Source organism: Topomyia yanbarensis, chromosome 3, assembly GCF_030247195.1.
Source record: "Topomyia yanbarensis strain Yona2022 chromosome 3, ASM3024719v1, whole genome shotgun sequence".
Classification (NCBI taxonomy): Eukaryota; Metazoa; Arthropoda; class Insecta; order Diptera; family Culicidae; genus Topomyia; species Topomyia yanbarensis.
In genome coordinates, this window is record NC_080672.1 from 61392981 (window position 1) to 61415114 (window position 22134).

At 38.7% G+C, this 22134-nt stretch overlaps 1 protein-coding gene across 4 annotated transcripts in view; it reads right to left on the reverse strand.

Moving 5' to 3' along the window:
* LOC131688646 (beta-1-syntrophin) overlaps positions 1–22134 on the reverse strand; it is an 856448-nt gene that overhangs the window by 688005 nt on the left and 146309 nt on the right. Inside the window, exon 2 of one of the 4 annotated variants that reach the window (XM_058973059.1) lies at positions 2275–2405. The exons of the other annotated variants lie outside the window; for them this stretch is intronic. The gene's annotated coding sequence lies outside the window, so the exon portion shown is untranslated. The remainder of the gene's footprint in view (positions 1–2274; positions 2406–22134) is intronic. 4 annotated transcript variants of the gene reach the window in all.

The window sequence follows — 22134 nt, forward strand, 5'->3', positions numbered from 1 at the left end:
AAAAATTAGGCAATTTTTTTCGAAAATGTTTGTTTTACATTTCTTACAAAAGAAATGTATAGGATTCGCTCAAACATTGAAAACTTTTTCCGAGGCTCTAGGGACGTTTCGATATTAAAATACATCGATACTTAGAATCGATACTGGTATCGAATGCAGGTACTGATACTTTCGATATAATCGTAGTCGTAGTATCGATACTTGAAAGTATCGCCATTCGATTCCAAACTTTTACAGTAGCTTTTCCTGAATTAGGTAATCTACAAACCGCTGTTTGGCAATTCAGCAGTGGGTTTTGTCAGTCAACGTTTTACTCTGCTCCTGCAAAAAGAAAAAAATCTTTCGACAAATATTTTTTATTGGTCTGATCCGTCGACGATTCTGTCAGACGTCGAATGTCAGAAAAGATAGACAATAAATAGTTGGCTGATCAGAAAGTCTCATGGACTGTCAAATAATGGGCAATGTTCGGAATCGATTTTTTTTTATCAAATGCGATCGGTGCTCCAGTTATTTAGCAACTCAAATACATCAACCGATTCCGCAACCGTTCAGCCTGAATAGGTAATTACATTTCACACGGAAATCATTTCAAAATCGTTCAGAATTCCGAATCGAATACTTCCAACTACTGGTTCCTTCAATTCTTTTCGATATCGTAAAGATTGTATCGATATCAGTAAAGTATCGTGCTTGAAGTATCGATACCAAAAAATCGAGTATCGAAAACAGAAGTATCGATTCCGTACTAGTATCGAAAATATCGCAACGTCCCTACGAGGCTCGAAAGGCGGAGTCTTATAAAGCAAACGACTCAGCTCGACATATTGGGACAATGTCTGTATGTATATTTGTGTGTGGGTATGTATGTTTGTGCATTAATGTCACATAATAATCTCAGTAATGGCTGAACCGATCTTAATGGAACTAGTTTCAAATGAAAGGCCTAACGTCACAATTTGACACTATTATTTTTGTTTTTCGATATGTTGTTTACTTTCTGAGATATGGGTGATTTTGTCAAAACACAACATGTTTTAAGCAAATAACTTTCGAACAAAGCAATATAGTCCCTCTTCGTAGATTTTCATAGACAGAAAGCTTACCAAAATACCTTCCCAACAAGCTACAGATTGTCAAAATCCGTTAACGAACGACAGAGATATTAAACAATTTATATTTTTATTCCTCACTTGCCAATTTCCACTAACTAAAAATGAGACTGTTACATACTCTGTATTGCTTTACGGGTCTTTTAGGGGCTAAACTAAACCGATTTTGAATATCGGGGTATAGAAACACATCTACGTGATTCAAAGGATTCGATTCTAATGTGGAAGCTCACTTCAGAGTGAAATTTTTCTAGAGTTCATATATTTATCCCTTGGATTAGGTGTTGCGTTCAACCGTGAGGTAGATGTTGGAAGGTATATAAATATGCAAATCTTCAAGTAATCCACCCAGTAGAGAGATAATAGATTTCACATATAATTATACTCGTGGCATCGCCTATGGTAACTGTATTTTTGAATCCCAAAATGCTATTGAAAATTTGGCTCTTTTGCAAGATTTAGGATATACTGGTCAAGGCGTAAGTCTTTTTTTTCAGATTGGCAGAAGAAGAGAATATCGAGTTACAGTGGAGGACTTGATTGGCCACAAACGACTACTCCAGTATCTAACGAGGAAGTTATACAAATTTTATTCATAGATAGACCATTCAAGGCTGTCTTGAAAGGGGTACCGGCAAGATCAAAGTTTGGACGAAATAGCCAACGAATTGAAAACTTTACTTGGCTTTTCTTCTTCACAAGTTATTCTTATGGCGAGAAAGGCTAGCGGCACTAACACGCCAGTACGCGCTGGAATTATCCAAGAGCTTTATTTAATTCATGTTAACCGTAATGAGCTTAATAATATGAAAGTTTTTGAAAAAGCACGTGCGAGTAAAGCGAGAACACTATAGACGATATGGGGGCAGAATTCAAAATATGACACAGTGTCGTAGATGCCAAGGCTTTGGGCACGGCACAAAAAATTATCATTTTGATTCTAAATTATGATCTGTGCTAATAAATCGCACACAAAAGATACTTGTCCGGTAAAAAAAAACACCAAAAAGTTTCAAATGCGCTTTTCGTGAAAAAAATATAAATTCTCGTTCAAAGAAACAGAAACAACAAATAAAAAAATACCTACTTCTTCAGGTTAACTTTATAAAAACAAGTTCAAACGTACTAATCCGCTTCAAAATAGAATAGCTTCTCTACTTACACAAGGATCTTCTATCTCCGTCACACCATCCTTCAATGGTGTGTCATCTAATGCTTCAGTGGCAGGTAACACGGCCAAAATAACGGCTGCCCCGTCTATAATCTCGTTTGCACAGAAAGGTTCCACAGGATCTAGGTAGCGTAACGGAAGAAAATAGAATTTCTTGCAAGAATCTATGCTGCAGCTGATGATTGCTATGTTAAATTCTACCTCCATGTTTGAAGCTTTTCAAACTGGGTGTGAATTTGCTAACAAAATTGTAATGAAATGAATGTTTAATAATGACTTTAAATAATCATTTAAATTTATCAAATCGGAATGTTCGGTCATTAAAAACGTGTGAAGACGAATTTTTCAACTCCTTAAGGGTACATAATGTGCATATATCCGTTGCGACTGAAACTTTTTTTAAACAAAATATTTAATTTTTATATTCATCGATTTTATCGAATTGTTAGATTCGGCGGAGGAATCGCGATTGCGGTTAATCGCAGGATCAAACATTCCGTTATACCGTCTCTTGACACCGAGGTTAAGTTTGGGTATCGAACTTGAAACCGATCTTGGTATCAATTTTATTGCTGTAGCGTATTTGCTTTTTCAGTGCACTGGCGAGTAAATTAATTTTTTGAAAGGAAACTTACAAAAACTTACAAGAAATCGTTCGAAATTGTTCATATTCGGTGATTTTAAAACTAAACACCGAACAATGGAACAATGCTCAAAGCAATTCCAATGGTAAACTACTTTTTAATAATTGCTCTGTTGGTTATTATTCAATTTTGTTCCCGAATGGACCTATATGATATTTGTCTGTATGGAATCTATCAACAATTGATTTGGTTTTGACAGATCAAAGTCACATTTGTAACAAAATGTTTACACATGCTGACTTTGATTCTGATCACCTTCCAGTAACTTTTTAAATTTCTCAAGAAGCTTTTCCAATCCCATTAGCTCAGTGTTTAATTATCACAAAGCGAATAGGGAAAGGTACAAAACTTATACCTTGCCGTTCAGGCTAGAGCCTTGTTGCCCTTTGCTGTATGCAGAAGCCATCTCCACTCCACTCGGCCCATTGCTGCTTGTCGCCAGCCTCGCAGTCCTCGAAGGCTCCGCAGATCGTCCTCTGCCTGGTCGATCCACCGCGCTCGCTGTGCGCACCGTCTTCTTGTTCCTGTAGGGTCGCCCTCAAGAACCATCTTCACCGGGTCGTCGTCCGACATTCTTACGACGTGTCCAGCCCACCGCAAACGTCCTATTTTTGCGGTACGCGCGATGGATGGTTCTTCCAGCAGCTAATGCAACTCAACCCCGTTCCGTCTTCCATCTGCACGCCACCATCGATGGTACGCAACACCTTTCGTTAGAAAACTCCAAGGGCGCGTTGGTCCTCCACGAGCATAGTCCAGGTCTAATCAGCGTCTTGTAGATAATCAACTTCGTGTGGCGGCGAATTTTGTTCGATCGGAGAGTCCTCCGGAGTCCAAAGGATTTCCCGCCAAGACCGTCTCTGAATTGCTCTGCTGTTATCGTTGTCGTCGGTTACCAGTGAGCCCAAATACATGAATTCGTCGACCATCTCGATTTCGTCACCGTCAATCCGTCAATTTGTCTTCGAGACGTTGGTGGCAAGTCCAATCCTGATGGCTTCAGTTTTCATTCTGATGTACGTTTCCGACATCGCCGTGCCATTATGCCAATGTCGTCGGCGAAGCCAAGAAGCTGGACGGACTTCCTGAAGATCGTGCCACTCGTGTCTATCCCCGCTCTCTTTATTACATCTTCTAACTCAACGTTGAACAGCAGGCACGATAGACCATCACCTTGCCGTAACCCTCTTCGAGATTCAAAGGGACTCGAGAGTGTCCCTGATACTCGAACAATGCACATCACCCGATCCATCGTCGCTTTGACTAATCGTCTTAACTTGTGTCATATGCCGATTTGAAATCGATGAACAAATGATGTGTGGGCACGTTGTATTCGCGGCCCTTCTGCAGAACCTGCCGACTCGCTGAATATTTGGTCCGTGGTGGCGCCGGAACCCATGAATCCCGCTTTGTAGTGCCCCACGAACTTCCTTGCAAATGGTGACAATCGGCAGCAAAGAATTTGGGAGAGGACCTTGTAGGCGGCGCTAAGTAGTGTGATCGCACAGTAGTTGTAGCAATCCAACTGAGTATGAATGACACCGGTTTCTCTTAGCTTCTGTTTTTCGTGAGCACTTCCTAGTCCAGGAATCTCCAAGGAAACCTCACTCGCAGCGGTGACCAGACCGGACATGAATTCCCCGAACGTTTCAAGGTTAGCTGATTGGCTTTTATTTTTGTAGATGGTCCAATCCAATCGCATCGAGCCTGGTAACTTCTCTACGAAATCCTGCATTAGCGTCGGATTTGACAGGTGGTTTTGCTGGCCAGCTGCTTTAAGCTGATCCACAAAGTTATGAACCGAGAGGCCAAAACTGATAAACGTTTCCAACCGGTCGTGCCGGGCCGGTACGTACTGAATTTTGCTCATCAGCTATCGAATTATTAGCTCCGGTCTTCCGTAGAGCGTGCGCAGGGTCTTGATAACGTGCGGCACACTGGCGGGCAGAAGTAAACGGCTACGTACCGATTCAAGGGCATAGATTTTCTGCATCCAAGCATCCGCAGGTGACAGTGGACTGCTCGAAGTTGGATATAAATATTGGCCACTCTTCTGGGTTCCCGTTAAAAGTTGGTAATTCCCTTCCCAAAATGTGCCGGGCGGCAATCTGTGAGTGTACGCGAGGTACTGGTACGTTCTGCAGCTTCTGAACGAGTTTCGGTGGGCATGGTGCGGGAGGATGAGGCAGTTGGAGGTGACGTGAGTGCTTTGAGAGTGCTGATATATGACTAGCTGAATAATCGTCTGCTGAGTCTTCAGGAGCATCTTCGCCGTCTGGATCGACGGATCGATCATCGTCGCCGTTGTCATCTTGATTTCCCTCCGATTCTCGAATTTTTTGCGAGGAATTCATCCAGTTTTTTACTTTGTTTCCCATATCCGGAATCTATCTACCTCTGCTGTTCGTTTACGCCTGCTGTCGGATGATTTCCTGCCGCTTTCCGAAAGACTCCTTCCTTATTTGTTGCTGCATCCTTTTGAGTACCAACTACTCCTTCAGTTTGCGCTCACGTAGGTTCCGCTCCTCTTGGGCGAGCTTTCGTTTTTCATCCAACTGGCGCTCTTCTTCCTTTAGCTGCCGCTTCTTGATCTCGTTCTGTTCCAAGAGTTCATATTCCTTCAGTCGAAGTTCTTCTTCGACGGGTTTCAGTTTTTCTTCTAGCAGTGCCACACGGACACTTGAGGTATTGCTCATCGGCGGGTCGGGATTCTTCTTTTCCCTTCTGAGCCCGCTTTTGACGTCGTTTTTGATCCCTTCAATGGACGTGTTTCTCCCGAAGGAATCTTGAGAAGCTGATCAATGAACGCTTCCTGCTTGGCCTCACACAGCTTGCAAGTGTATGTGATACTGCGTTGCTTTACCTGCTCATTTACTCCGGCTCATCCGAATTGCTCTCAGTGCTTGCAGACGCTGCACTGGACCATCTCTGCTTCGGCGGAGTCCGAACGGTCGCAGGATTGACAGTTCCGTGCTGTGTGCGATGGGGGGGGGGGAGTCTTCCATTCTCCTTTCCACTTGCCCGATCAAATTTTTTAAAATAATGTGGGGTTAGGTTATACCAACTCAGACACAGGAAAGTTCCGTTGAACCTAACCTCGAGTGAAATGAGTGAACAACAAAATAAATTTCGCCCATTACGGGAGAACACAATCGCGATTGATTTTTCGCAAACCCATCTTAGACCTTCAGTGCGCGAGGTGGAACAGTTGGTCAAGGTGAAAATGGAACTTGATCTTACAGAGATTTCACACGTCCAGCTTCACCACACCAGGAATGTAGTACTAATAACGTTCAACTCCTTAGACGAGGCAGAAAGCTTCGTAGCAAAGAACAACATGCAACATTACGTTGAATATGAAAACGTCAAAACCAAGATCCCCGTGTATATGGACCTCGATCTAACTGAAATAAAACTCCATGATCTGGCAGCTCGTACTAGCACGCATTATATTAAAAGATACATGTCGAAGTATGGAGAAGTGGAATCCATCTCTAACGACACTTGGAGAAACTTTTTCCCTGGCGTTCTCAACGGTGTTCGGGTTGTGCGAATGCGGCTGTACCAACCTATACCGTCCTACTTGACTTTCGAGGGCAGATCATCTCAAGGTGTTAACTACATACAAAGAACCCTATGCACATACCCTGGGCAGACGCCCACGTGCCAGTTCTGTAATCAGACTGCACACTACAGTAAGCCATGCGCCAAAAAAACTAAAGAAAACTCATCTACAACCACCACTACCAAACAGCCTTCAACATTTGCTGATACACAACAGACAGCCGGCCAACAAATGAATGCCGGACAAACAATATTCCACGGCATCCCAAAGCCAATACTTACCGTACGCAGGGATGAAATAAACAAGAAAGAAGACGGCTATATCAAAGTCATTCGAAAACACAAAAAGCACCAAAATCCAACAGCGACAACCATTCTAGCGAAGACGATCTGGACACAAACACGAGCGAGGGGGAAGGCAGACAGATTGATCAGCAAGCAGCAGAAGGTAGGGGAATTATGGTTAAAACCGACACCTTAAGCTTAACACTTTTTCTAAGTTGCCACAAAACCAATAAAATTATAATTTTTATGCAGAATTCTTCTTCAGAAAATTCTTAACAAGACTTAATTTTTTCAGCGCTTCAAAAAATTAATTTCATTAAAAAATATTGGTTGTAAAACTTGGAAAACAAAGTGACTTTTTGTAAGCACTGCGGGTAAAACCGACACCCCATAGGGGTAAGATCGACACCCCCTTTAATTTATTTTCTCTCCACTTTATTAAAATCTTTATCTTTATTAAAAATGAGATATATGCGTGATTAATAAAGTGTGAGTATGTATGATGCAAATATGTGCTTTTTATTGCTTCATCATGTAGTGAGGGGAAGAAAGTTCGAAAGCGTAGTACTATAAATAAGAGTATTTTATGCTATAGGATTATTTATTGATATGAGTATTTCCAAATAAACCTTGCGCACATCATTGCAACCTCCAGTGTCATTTTATTTCATAAGAGAAGATTTTCAAGCGTTCTACGTTCTGCTAATTGGATTCATTCACTTATAAGTGACACACACACACTTCTTAGTAAAACTATCTTTTTCAGATTTGATTTTTCGGACTCTGATCATCACTGATCTATTGGAGTATACATAATATCATTGTCTCATTGTGATAAAATTCGTCTATGACATTCCAAGAGAACACTAGAAATTCGGTTTGATGACCTTTTTGCAGAAATAGCAAAAGCTTCGTTAGAATCAGATAAGCAAAAATTCCAATTTTTGATTTTTAAAGAGACTTACAAGAAATAAACACAATAAAAGTATTTCTGTGTATTTCTGCTAATACTATAGTGTTCTAATAGGCTAATTGAAGTGTCACAAAGATCCCCAGTATTTTGAAATGAATCGCAACTATACACAACCATCTTAACAGGGTGTCGGTTTTACCCTAACCATAGGGTGTCGGTTTTACCCCAACAGCGCACATTTTTTTATGAAAGCAATTAAAAATATTGAATTTTTCAAACTCGTCTTCAATGCACCTAGTTGATCATAGGACAGGCCGATAATAATAGGTACTGAAAAATGGGGTGATTTGAAAAACTTTCGTTCGTAAAATCTACCAACGAAATTTTACATCCAGACGAGTATGAACGCTGCTGTCGAATGTTTTGTTAATTTTTATGACATTCGTCGCACTAACGTAAATCCAATTTTTCTTCAAATGCTCTAAATAAACGTACTAATAATATTGTATCATTGTGAAATGAATAAAAACTTGATTTCTAGGAAAAGTTGTGGGGTGTCAGTTTTACCCACAGTGTCGGTTTTTCCCACAATTCCCCTACACCCGACCATCGCTCACCACCAAGAAAAAAAGTCAGCACAAGAAGCGGAAAGCAGTGCGCCCAGGATAGTCGACAAAAATAATGTTCGATGGCTTATATATATTTTGTTATCAATTTTGAATGAAATTTTGAATTCGTAATTCTTGGAATGTACATTATTTTCAAAAAGGCGAATGACCCTCGAGCTTAAAGCCTTAATTAATAAACAAACAAAGAATTATATACCAACTCTCGACAGCAAACTCGAATTTTGTATATAGTTAGCTTTAAGCTAGAATTATGATTTATTAATGACAATTTGATAATTTGATAATTAATGCGCTTACAAATTTGGTGACCGCTTAAATCGAGTGGAAAGAATGGGTCGATCTGTCCCACACGTGATAGATCTGATCTAGAGTAAATCCTAGCAAGATAGATTTATTTGTAGCTATTCCTAATGAAGCTAATCTGATTTGCGGGCAATTTACGAATTTCTGCACTTAATCTTAATCTACTGCACTTACTCGTTTCTAAGGAATTAGGAACTGATACTGATTTAGCCGTAGCCGAAATAAATGTGAGTTTTAACAGCCCAATCAAATTAAAGACAGCTTCCGTTCTTCTTCTTATAATTTCTGTCCTGGTGTTTCTCGCATGTCAGTGTCGCCAACCGGTGCTGCGCCGCGTTCAGCAGCGTGACTGCGATCGGCAGCGTTGCCGACACGAGGGGGTCTGTCGGCACACAACTCTTCCTCTCTTGTACAAAATTCTCTCACGAAGCTCAATGATTAATTACTCACACGTCTATCGAGCTTGAATTTCTAAACGATTGAAGCCAAACAAGGAAAAATGCTTGAAAAAGAAAACTTGCACTTTGCATCATTTTTCCAAAGGAAAACATTAAATTAGATCACACATCGCACTTAACTACATTGTAGCACAATTTTCCTCTCTATATTTAAGCATTTCACACGATTAGAACGCGAAACACAATACGATTAATCAGCGTACGTCCTCTTTTCATTTGTTCGCACTTCACTGTCTGCATATAGAGCTATGAACTAGCTCACGTATAGAAAATCGTTTCGGTAATGACATGGCGGAAACCGTGGCTGAAGTTCACAAGGCAAAAACAAATATCTCCACTAAAATGCTTTAATCAGGCGAATATTGGAAGGAAATTAAACACAATTATAAAACACATAATTTTTGTTCAAGGTTCTATTTTTGTAACGTTAAAACGTTCATTGTTCCAAAACTCGTTTAACTTTATGAACGATTTTGGGATACGTATACGGGTTTTATACTGCGGATTATTTTTTAGCCAACTCTTACAAAAGAGACCCACACTCCGATTTTTACGCTTGAAGTTTGTCTCCGATTTTCACATTCTGAGATAATTAAAGCAAGTTTAACGAAGACAGTCCTCAATAATTTGATTATTACTGCATGTAATATAGCTCCATCCCGCTGGAACCAATACTCTTCAGGATCAATACCATCGAAATCCAGAAAAAAATCGTAATCAAGGTACAGTAGAGCAACCCACACCAACTGAATTTCTATGCAATGCAATCAGCACTAAATTTTTCATGTGAAATACGGAGATAAAGGGCGAACACGAAATTATTGCGACGCCGAAAATGTCATGCCAATTTTCTTACAATGTTTAAACTCAAACCAAAATTTTAGGGTAGTTTTATACATATATTTACTTCAAAAATCAAAAGAAAAGTTAATCGATGGAGCCTTGAGTGTAAAATTGAACGCATTTTCGCTTGATGCCCTCCATCAAAGTCTTTACAGTGTCATCCGGTACAAGTTTCTCAGTTTTTTCCATTTTCTTAACATGTCCTTCTCGTCTTTGACTGTCTTCTTGCTCTTCCGAAGTTCCCGCTTCATCATTTCCCAGTACTGCTCCACCGGGCGCAGCTCCGGACAGTTTGGCGGATTCATGTCCTTTGGACCAAAATGGACAGAATTGACCTCATACCACTTCAGGACACTTTTAGAAGAGTGGCATGATGCCAAATCTGGTCAAAATAGCGGAGCTTCGTCGTGCTGCTGCAAGAACAGCAAAAGGCGCTTCTCGAGGCACTCAGATTTGTAGATCTCGCCATTTACTGTGCCCTTTGTCACGAAAGGCTCACTCCTCAGTCCGCAGGAGCAGATGGCCTCCGAAATGAGATATTTGGAGGGGAACTTCGACATTTTCTTCTTCTCAAATTTGTCGTCCACATAGAACTTGCTCTTATCGGTGAAAAACTCCAACCCCGGAATTTGCTTAAAATCGGCTTTTATATACGTTTCGTCGTCCATCACACAGCAGCCATATTTTGTCAGCATCTTCTCGTAGAGCTTCCGTGCCCGAGTTTTAACCGTCGATTGTTGCCGCTCATCGCGGTTTGAGAAGTTCTTTACCTTGTATGTATGTAGTCCAGCTCTCTTTTTGCATTCTGGACGTAGCTCTGCGACATGCCGATCTTTTTAGCAAAATCACGGCTTGAGACGTTGGGATTTGCTTTAATCATCCGCGTCACCTTTCCCTCCGTCTTTTTGTTCTCCGGTCCCGGTTTTCTTCCAGCTCCTTTGCCGTGATCCAACGTCAACTGCTCCTGGAACCACTTCAACACTCTGGAGACGGGTGAATGGTGAATGTTCAACATTTTTCCCAACTGCCGGTGCGACAGGTCCGGAAATTCCAGGTGTTTGGAAAGAATTTGTTCTCTCGACTCGAGTTGGTTCACCTCTATTTTCGTTGAATCGAAAAACACGACTTCGAGTTTGACAGCAAGTAAACAATACACATCAATGAGAAAGTGTGCAAAATTTGGGTGATTTTTAGCCAACGGTAAAAAAGTTATGCTCTGTTGAATGTGTCGCAATAATTGCGTGCTCGCCCTTTAAGTTCAATTGTACGCGCCTCCAGACCGGCAATTTAGAGAGTTTTCGATCAAACTCTCGTTAACAGCTGTGATAGTGGCTTCTTAACGTACAGTTCTGGAACGAAGTGATCGATGAAAAATGTTTAAAGTTTATTCGGTACAAAATTCATGCAAATTTTCCCATTTTGATAACGTTGAGCAAGTGATAACCTATGATAAATCACCAAAAAGTAGAGCATTTCAAAGTGACTTTGATAGTTCGATACCGAAAATGTCACGGACTAAGAAAAAACGCCTTGTTTATTAGTAAAAAGTACATAATTTTAAACAGATATAAATGATGGATACAGGCCCGTAGCTAGGATTTTGTTTCGGGAGGGGCCTAAAAATTATTGCATAAATATATTAATTCTGATGACTTGAGATATTTACTGGAAACTGAACGTAATTATGAAAAGTTCTTAGCGAAAACAATTCCAAGTTAAAAATTTCTCTAGTTACAAAAATGAATATTCAAGAGTTCAAAGTTTTTAGGGCTGCTTGAAAATACTACGCATTCTAGACTACACGTTTACAAGATGTAGAAGACGCTAAATTGGAATGAGTAGAAAAATATCCAAAAGCCCGTCTCACGAAACTTTACACGCATTTGCTAATCAGGAGAACGAAACCAACCTCAAGGCTCTCTCCATGGATAGAAATATATATGTGTGAAATCCAAGTTTACCGTTGCAAAGAATGTCCGAACAAAGTGAATGTCGAAATTTGCTTCAAATCTTCCGATAAGGCAGGGGATTTGTAGATGCGGAAAATAGGTTCAACTCCTATTTTCATGATCAGGCATCTTGCTACTATTACTAGTTCTGTGACTTCATCCGAAGTTTGCGTTAGCTCAACTTTATGAAATTTTCAATTTAAATGATACTGAACATGTCGTAATCATAACAATCCTTAGAAAAACACATGTTGTTTCATTTGACTCTCGTGGGGAATGGGTTAAAGACTATCTTCGGAAATATTATTATAACTATCTATTTAAGTCGATTCTTTTCAAGTACTTTTTATATAATTGGATTAAAAATATTGTAGACTGATTTTCCTAGATCCCTGAAATTATAGTAAAAGTCAAAATGTAAAGTGAGTGCAAAAACTACTGATTTCACTACAAAGCAAGAATAAGAACCTTAGCTCTATTAACTTTCAGCAATCTTGCAAAACCGTTGCAACTTGAGAAGACTACCTAGATTAAGTGAATATTATATTTGAGCAATTGAAGGTTTTATTTCGGAATTCATGGGTTTTTGGACAATGTAAAATATATATTTCAATGATTTAATCTACTAATGGAAACTACCCAGAATTTAATCTACTGAGCGAAACTGCTCAGAACTTGTACACTAATCGAAAAAAAATTGCTTAGCACTGATTAGTAAATGCTTCTAATTTACGTAAAATATGGTAAATATAACATTGATGACACGACCAAAATAACTAGAAACTATAAACATAGGTGAGCTTAATAATTTCAGCATCACTTGCTTCCGACACATGGAAGAGAACACATCGCACTTACCGAATTTGCTTTGTTTTAGAGTTATCTATTTTTAAATTACAGCAAATTATCCGTTTTCTGTGAAACAATTGCAAAACTTCTTGTCAATTCGTTAAATAAATATGTGGACATTAATCTGCTCAATAATTGGTTTGTTTTTGAATAAAAATAATTAGCTATTGATTTTTTTACAATCATCATCAAGATTGGAAGAGATGTATGACTTCATGAAGAAAACTGTAATGTTTGTCTGATTACAGGCTTATTTTACCACTATTTGGGAAAAAGTTTCAATTAAAATTGTTGCACCTAACGCATCAAAGTTGTACGATAACGAAGACGAAATGAGAAGATCAGAGCGCGATTCCGAAAGCATTCGTGTTGAATGAATAGAAAAGATCGAAGAGTGATCTTGAATCGATTTCGATTGGTTGATTTTTTTCCTCTCTTTTCTCTCTTATTTAAGATTATCTCTCATTTTATTCCATGACGAGCAAAAACAGAACGCAAGACTGTCACATACTGAAGACATGAAATCGAAACACTTATCCCAATTTATTGGCTTATAGATTCAATCGGTCCCAACATTTTAGTCGCTCTTCGTGATTGCCTATTGTTTTACCACTTTTTGACCCGTTCACTTTTAAAAGAAATTTCTTTTACCCGTTTGTTGCAGATATCACGGATTTACGGATAACAGTTTATTAGTACGGAACGAATTCCTCGTAATAGTGAAATGAAGCGTCAATAAAAATGGGCACATATGTAATTTTTTACATTCATGAAAAAAATCAGGGAAAAAGGTATTAGCAAACAAATGCGGAAAGAAAAATCGGCCAATCAAGCCCATGGCTGGGGTAGGTTGGCCGAGTTTGGTAAAATAAGTTAAACACGTCAAAAGTATCAGTGGAAAACTTTTAATTCAAAAAAACATCATTTTTTTCGTATAAATAAAATCCACTCATTACTTTTTAGTCTTTTTAACCTTTTTGAACGTAGTTTTGGCAGCTTTAGTGAACTTTTTACCAGCTATCGCCAGCTGATTTTTTCCTCCACCAGCGTACAGTTACGTTTGATTTCATTTTTCTGCTCCTCCAATACAGCTTTTATTGGGGAATCGGTTAAAATTTGAGTCAATCGGCGTTTACGACCTTGCCACTTCTTCGAATCAGATCGTGCACTCGCCTTGGGAAGAGGTCTGACGTCTTTAGAGAGGCTTACATCTGCAGCAAATTCTATGCTAATGGACGAGTTTTGCTCGGGGTTGAGTCGATCTGTGACAAATCCTGTCAGAAACTCCTCAGGAGGAAAAATTTCAGGATTGTAGGGCCCCACGCCAGACTCTGAAAGCAGCTTGGCATTTAATTCATAAAATATCGGAATCAACTTTTTTATAAACAATTTCCGACTTTTATTGATTCTAATCTCTTATTTCTATTTGGTAATCATTTTAAATTATTTGTATTACTTATTTCTCGTGTATATTTTTCCTTATAATCATCAATATTAGCATAATATCAAATTTTGCTTTGAAAAAGGTTGGCATTTCACAAATATCAAAGTGCACATTACTCTACACTAAATTTACAACTCGGTCAACCAGCCCCGCACACAACTCGGCCAACCTACCCAATGTATATTTTTGAGAACAATCACGATTTACACAAACAAATATAAGGTTACACTGGTAACCGTTATACCATTTTATTGGGTTTTGAATACCCTTTCCAGCAGTACAAAGTTATTGGAAATCGGATGTAAATTGATTCGCGTTACACATATTATTTTTCAGAAACAGAAATTTACTCACCAGCGCCGAAAAAAGAATAAACGTGCTCCTGTACAAACGACAGCATCAAAACACTTGAAATTACGTCGGTACATTGGTGACTTAATTCCCCACAAAAATCACTATAGATGTCACTACTGCGCATAGTAGCCTTTTCATAAAAGGCACTCGGTCAACCTGCCCCTTCGGCCAACCGGGTGACCGGAGCGCCCCTATTGCGTTAAAATGACGCGAAACAAAAACTGCCTTCTCGGATGAATAGTTCTCAGACAAATTGAAATATTTTTGTGTAGCACAGTACAAAGTACAGAGTGCACAGTGTGGACTTACCTAATACAGAAATTCAAAATTTGTGCAATTCAAAAACCTATCATTTAAAAATAACAAACGGGGTCGTGGGTCTTTTATATATTTCCTTATGTAAACAATAGAAATAATATAACGAGTTTAAATGGTTGTCCGGCAGATCTTGCGCAAGCGCTTAGCCATTGCACGTGGAAACCTGTTTACGGGGAGAGGAAATATTTTTTTCCTCACCAACTATGTTTTGGGAGGGGGGGGGGGGGAATGTTCACTTCTATCTCGCTATTGAACATTTGCGTGTCATCATCGTAGTTGCTGCCTTTATGTTCGCGTATAAGATTTCTTCCTTGCTTCTCGCCCTCAATAATTGCCCTTCCGAATGGATTCTATTTCTCCCAAAAGTAACATTAATCTGCGAGTAAGTGGTATCCGATCTTGTAGCGGAACATTGATTTTCTCATCGTCCGTATATGGGAGGATCATAGCATAGCATTGTCACACAAAACTATGTGTTTTAAGTTGTTCGAAATGAATGGTTTCGTCTGGGCTAATTTGTTGAGCGGTAAATACCTGACATGGTAGAACTCGATAAAGGCGGCTTCCGGAAGTCTAACCTCCATTTACACCTTCAGGAAATGTTCCACATTATGAATGTTCTGTCCTATGCGAATCATCAATAATTTTAGAATCATCGTATTTGGCTGGAACACCACTCGTTGCTGCTGCTACTCACTGATCTCGGCAGATTACTACAGCAACAATTATAGTAACAGATTTTTTTTTATTCTTCAGACAGGGTACACCATATAAAAGTTACTATTTTTGTCGTTCGCTTCGCACTGGCTCGAGCAAAAGCATAAAGCACACAGAATGTCATGACCATTGCCTTTGGTTGTTTCGAAATAGCCTTCTTCAACTTTTTCTCAATAATTTGTTCATGCCAAATGAGCAACAAATTTTGTTAAAAGTTGCCGGTTTTTAAAATTCATTTTTGAAAAATTTCGGGAGGGGCTTTAGCCCCCTAGCCCCCCCCCCCCCTCTGGCTACGTGCCTGGATGGATACCAAAGATGAGAAATTAAAATTAATAAAAGTAGTAACCAACAAGACAGTTCTTTTATTTATTAAGGCTTTTCCCCAATATACGCAAAGTATTACGTGAAGTTAACACACAATGAACAACGTCGATATCTTCTCCAGTGCCGGCAGGCATTTAGTTAACTCAACAAGCATAATCCAATGCTCTTTGAGATTACATCTCGTGCTGCGCTAGTCCATGCTGAGAACCTAACGAATGGCGGAAAGCCAGAAAGCACATCTTCTTGTCCCTAAGTAATTAGTGCTAGAAACGATAAAGCTCACCGATTAACGCAAAAAAACCATAATAATGAATGGGATATACCTGCAAGACACCTGCACGAAGCAGAAGATTTCATTAAGATTACACACTTTCGCTGGAATTCTTCCGTTGCTTATTTTTTTACTTGACCTAGCTCGTTCCGTGCTTGGTGCTTATGTTTCTGCCCGAACATGTATGCTGTGCTAGTGCACGGCAGCTTCGCCGCAGAGCTAAACACTCATTTCCTCTACTTATCCAACGACACAGGATGGCATCGCATCATCGCTTTTTATCCCGCTTGGGATGATGCTAGGGCAAAGAGATTCGCGTAAAGCTCTAATGCATTTCAATGAGCGAGAAAATGATTTATGGAAGCTGCTGCACTGCAAAAGACGATGATACAGACTATACACACTACAAAAGGCAATGCCACCAACTTTCAACTAGATACATATATGTATGTACATACAAGTATAGTAAAGCGAATCGAGGGATGGAATGTCGGGTTCTCGTTGACATGAAAAAAAAATCCCTCATCGTCAGTGTCTCAGCTGATGCAACGAAACAACATTGAGACGCATTCGGAACAGCAATAAATATAAATTATTATGTAAGAATTTCGAAGCATCACAACCCAGAGTGTCATTCGAGGTCGTCCGGTTGTGAGCATTCTGAGCAGTCAACGTCCTACACCGAAACGTCCGACTAGAACCGGACGAGCTGGAACATCAATCATACGTCGAAGGGAAGGGGGCAGACCATCTGCCTTCACACCATCCTTCCGAGTGCTCTGAGATGGAACCGAGCGTCGCCAGCCGAAAAATAAAACGTAAAATCAGCTAAAGACTGATAAATTGATTGCCATAACCGAGATCGGTGGATCAAACGCATGGCGCAGCTTAAAACCATTTGCGTCGAGTGGAAGATTTCAAACTGGTTTACGAGTAGAAACAATGGGTTGAACAAATTTCCATTTCAAAATTGATGACATCCCGCAGATAATTCGTATCCCATAGAATTTCTGTAACGACGCAGATGATCACAGAAAAGTTCAAGAATACAAATCATATCATAACTGCCGCTAACTTCTTCCTCAGACGGCATACGTGGCACTTAAGTACGCAAAATTGATCGTGTTTTCATGATTTTCTTATCACGATATCCTGGCAAAAGATTATTAAGAAATCACATATCTAACTATAGTCTTAAATACAATATCAAATTGTATCTCAATCAATTTAAGTAAATTTTGAAATAGAAAAAATGATATCTTGAAGTCCACCACCTAAAATAACCTTGTCTAATATAAATAAAAATCACATAAAACTTCGGTTGTTAGGAGGTTAAATCAGCTTTATACTCATTCGTTTATAGCGAAACAGCCCCGAAAACCAAGCCAACATATGCCGGTCACCCTTACAATTGGAGGCTTATAAATGACTATATCGCCATCCATGTAAATCCCTTGCGTCTCAACAATGTTCATCAATTCCCACAATAAAACACTACCACAAGGGAGCTCTCACATCATAGACGTCGCACAGTGATCTCTCTTCATACAAGAAAAGGACAAAACCTCAAAGCTTATCCAAATTTCTGAATTCTGAATTCCGAATTCTTCTATTTTCTTCTCTTTATGACTCGATATTTTGGTTCAAAGAGTAGTTCCAAAATTCAATATTCAATTATAAACTTCTTTTTAGCTGAACACACGAATTAAATTAAAGTATAGTATAGAAGGGTTCCCAAGAGATCAGAGTATAGTCGACTTTTTATTAAATATAATATGACTGTATGTGTCGGCTTTTCGTTTGGAGATGCTTGATGCAGAAATTATGGATTAGGGCTGGTCGTGGTTCAACAGTATATTTAGTTTCATTTTCCGCAATACCGCCGTGTGGTTATAGAACCGGTACGCATTTCGGGGTCTTCTACTCACGAGGCCTAAAATTGAGTACTTTTTTGGGAATAAATTGTGAAGCGTCTACTCAATCGGTTTAGACACTTTTTTTTTATTTTGAAGATACATGTTTTGACTTTTCAATTTTACTTTCGAAGACGAGAAAGAAAATCTCTCGCAACCTTGAAACTTCATTGATGACATTGATATTGAAACTGCATAGGTCCCGCTTAAGTAAAGTTGTGGAAAATTGAGTAATCTGTAATCAGAAAACTTATATTTTTTTATAATCATATTCACGTTGGGTATGTTTATACGAGAGGGAATTCTTTTATTTTATAAATTGTAAAAGTTTTGTAACAATTTGTGAAAATTTTCAATATTTACGTTATTTTTTACCTATTAAGGGCCCTAACCATGGAACAAATTGACATTTTTCAAATCTTTCTCGACAAACATAGCGGTATATTTTCTGAACAATTGGGGAAAAAATACTATCGGACCAGTACTTCTATGAAAAGTCTTACTTGACCCCTTAAAAATACTACTTCCGGAAAAACGCATTTAAAGATAAAGTACGGTGTATAACTCGATAGTAATAACGCACTATCACGGACCCCTTAGAAATGGCCTTGGGTTACTGCGGACCCCCACGGATAAACATCGATTTTGTATGCTATCAATATGATATTTTCAGTTTGTTAGGAAACAAAACTTGAAATTTCAATCTGCACTCGGAAAATATATTTTTCTTCACGGACCCCGCTGGCCGATTGATTTGTTCTTCAACTTTCCCTTTCCTTTCCCACTGATACCTTTGTTTTCTTTCTTCAGTTTTCGTAATCTTGTTCCCATACGCTTCTCAACATGTCCGCCGCATTATTTCTTCCGTACTATAATCTCGTTCCCAAAAAAAAGTAACCAGTAAGTAAGACGCTTACATATACATAAACCATCCAAAATGGACCGGTGAATTCTATAAACAATGATTTTCCACAGACAAGCGCCATCGTGGTGCTAAGTATCTCAGAAACTGCCGGAGATGGATTACCTTTCGGTTCCCAGAAACAGTCAGGGTCATTAGGCCGAATGGTCATTAGGCCGAAGACACTTTCCATGCACTTGTATCGCTTACCTCATGGAAATAAATCTGCTAATATAAGTAAAAGTTGTTCTGAAATATGTTGGTATAGGTTTAAGGCTCCCAAATCATAGATATATAGAAATTTTTTAAAAGAATTTTATGACGCTCGTCAATAAAAACCAGTAATACATTTAAGACTCGTTTTTAATAATTGAATATATTTTCCCGTACCACACTGGTATGTTCGTAATAAAATTAATTTAGAGTAATCTTAAATGCCATTTTATTGTATACATATTGTACAAAGATTTCATCTTTGGACGCGATTTTTTGAGTGAATGGATTGCCGGATAATAAGGGGGCAAAAATTGACCATTTTTGCGTTGTCCCCTAACGCAGAAATAATGTTTTTTCAATTTTTCACGAAAACAATGCACGATATCTATGAAATATTTTCAGAAGCTATTAGTACTCATCAATACCTTTCTAAAAATGTGCTATTTGTATAAAACAAACTTTGAAATCATTCTTTCATAGAGGTGCACTGAAGTTTTGTCCTCTAACGCTTTCCGTTACAGTACGGTAAATCCTTCTGCAGAGATACTTTGGGAGCCTACAGAACTGGATATAGACATAAAAGATATAAGCAACCTATTTCGGAAATAGCGCAGCCATGCATAGGTATGAGTGGCCTAAGGGGTGGAAAGAGGGGGGGGGGGTATGCCATTAAGGGGAAGGCCTACCTTATAATATCGCAAAATAATCGAGTTTCTATTACATCTATCAATGGATAAACTATCTAAGAATAAATCAACAATTTCAGAACAGGGTTCAAAGATATGGAATGGAACGCAATATGCCAAACAAGTACGAGAGCGCACGGAAGAATTTGGTCATAGGGAATAACACTCACTTGTCATCCTTAAATATTCTTTCAAATTGACGGGATACCACTGTTCAACACACGATCGGGGAGCAGAACGAAAAAAAAAAGTTTTGGGTCCCAGGAAACCCCTGGTGAAGATATTTTCGAAAAAAAATGGGAACCGGGCTTCACAGTTTAAAACCAAAGTTTGTATGGAGAACTAGGGGTGTTCAAGAGGCAAGATATCAATAAAAATGGTCATCTTAAATTTTCGCATAAAGTCTTACATAAAATGCTTATTACATCGAAAAAGTGATCTATGCAAGTTTTTAGCGTAATCGGACATCATTAAGGGTGTGCGGCGTTTGAATATTGTTTTCATAATATAAGAAAAAATCCAAAGGGGGAGTACATAAAATGTTGAAAATCGATTTTTTTTTGTCGAAGTATGTCTAAAAATAGCATGAAACTTCAGCATCTAGTCTCAAAACAAACGAAAACCGCTGAAAACAAATTATATTTTTTTTAGATCCAAGGACTTGGAAATTTTTGAAAAAATGATTCGGAAATCGAAAATTTTATTGTAATGCCCTACGATTGAAAAAAAAAAATCCGTCGAACTAGGCTTGGTAGCAGCACAAATAAAAAGATGGAAGGGATTTGGGGTTCCAACTAAATCACCGTGGAGAAATTTTTGCAAAAAAATTGGAACGGGGCTTCACAGTTTATAGTTGTTGGCCACTTGGAACAAACCACGGTTTGTCTTTTCGAAATTGATTTTCTTCTACATGAACTAAACATCGTAGTTTAACACATCTTTTTATGTTTTATAGCACGTTAAAGTCAAAATTTTATCGAGGATACGCATTTGTCAGAATTCGCAAATAAAAGATACAATTTCACGAAATTCTCCAGTTTTCTATCATTCAGATAATTCAGTGACAAGCCGGCCAGCTGACCCATAAGACCGCAATTGTGTGCAGATTTTTAATAATTTCTTTATACTGAAATATATTTAAATTTTCCAAAAAACTGCGTCTTTCCCTTCTTTCCCAAATTCGCGTAAAACGGCTGTATTTTGATTAATTTCCGCAATCATAACTATTAAGTATCTTCTTGCAGATCTATGAGTAGAAACGGTCAAACTAGTCCGAAACCGATTCGGACTTCCAGTATGAATCCCAGCTCAAATGCATGAACCGATAGAGTCAGAATCGGTTGTTTTCTTTGAGCAAGATTCTATACTGAATCCATTCAGGATTTCGAACTGGTTCCGGAATGGATTTGACGGTTAGTTGGGATAAGTTGGTTTGGCGGCGCTAGTGTTTATCGTATATTAATTCAAATGTTTACACACGTTTTTTAAATATTTTTGTTCGATCATGGATTCGATGTCTGTTCTCTGTGCCTTTGCTGAGTTTCTTCAGTGTCACATTTTTTTAACGCAACAAGAAAATAAATATTGAACCACCCTAATGACGTTTTTTGATCTGCCCTAATCAACAGTCAATTTTATTTTCAAGATTTTATAATGTCTAAAAACAAAGTCAGCGCATTAAAATTGCTTGAAAAAACTTATTTGGTCAACAAAATAAAAAAATGTTGAGTCACCCTAATAAACAGTTAATTTTATTTAATATATTTTCTGATGTCAATAATGTATTCAACTTACCAAAACTACTTAAAACCACCTTTTTCGAACCATTAGAAAGTGGCGATTGTGGTCTACAATCTCTTCTATACCGGGCCACACTGTGGTATGCGGTGCTCTTAAGTTTGAAATAGAGCAGCTTTTTGATAAATATAAACGTAGGTTAGAAAATCAATATTTTGCTCTGTTGTCCCCTTACGCGACATTTTTACCTCTCAGAATGAAATGACAACCTGAAAAATATCGAACCCGTAACATTAACGTTGTGTTAGGACTTTTAAAGTATTCAATTAAGTGTTTTGAGCGTACATCATAGGATTTTTCAAACGACAAGTTGTTGCATAATGCGTGCGAACGTTGTCCCCTAACGCTGGAATGTGTCCGAATGGTCAGTAGGCCGAATGGTCATTAGGCCGAATGACTATTCGGCCTAACGATCATTTGGCCTAAGAACCATTCGGCCTAATGACCATTCGGCCTAATGACTATTCGGCCCA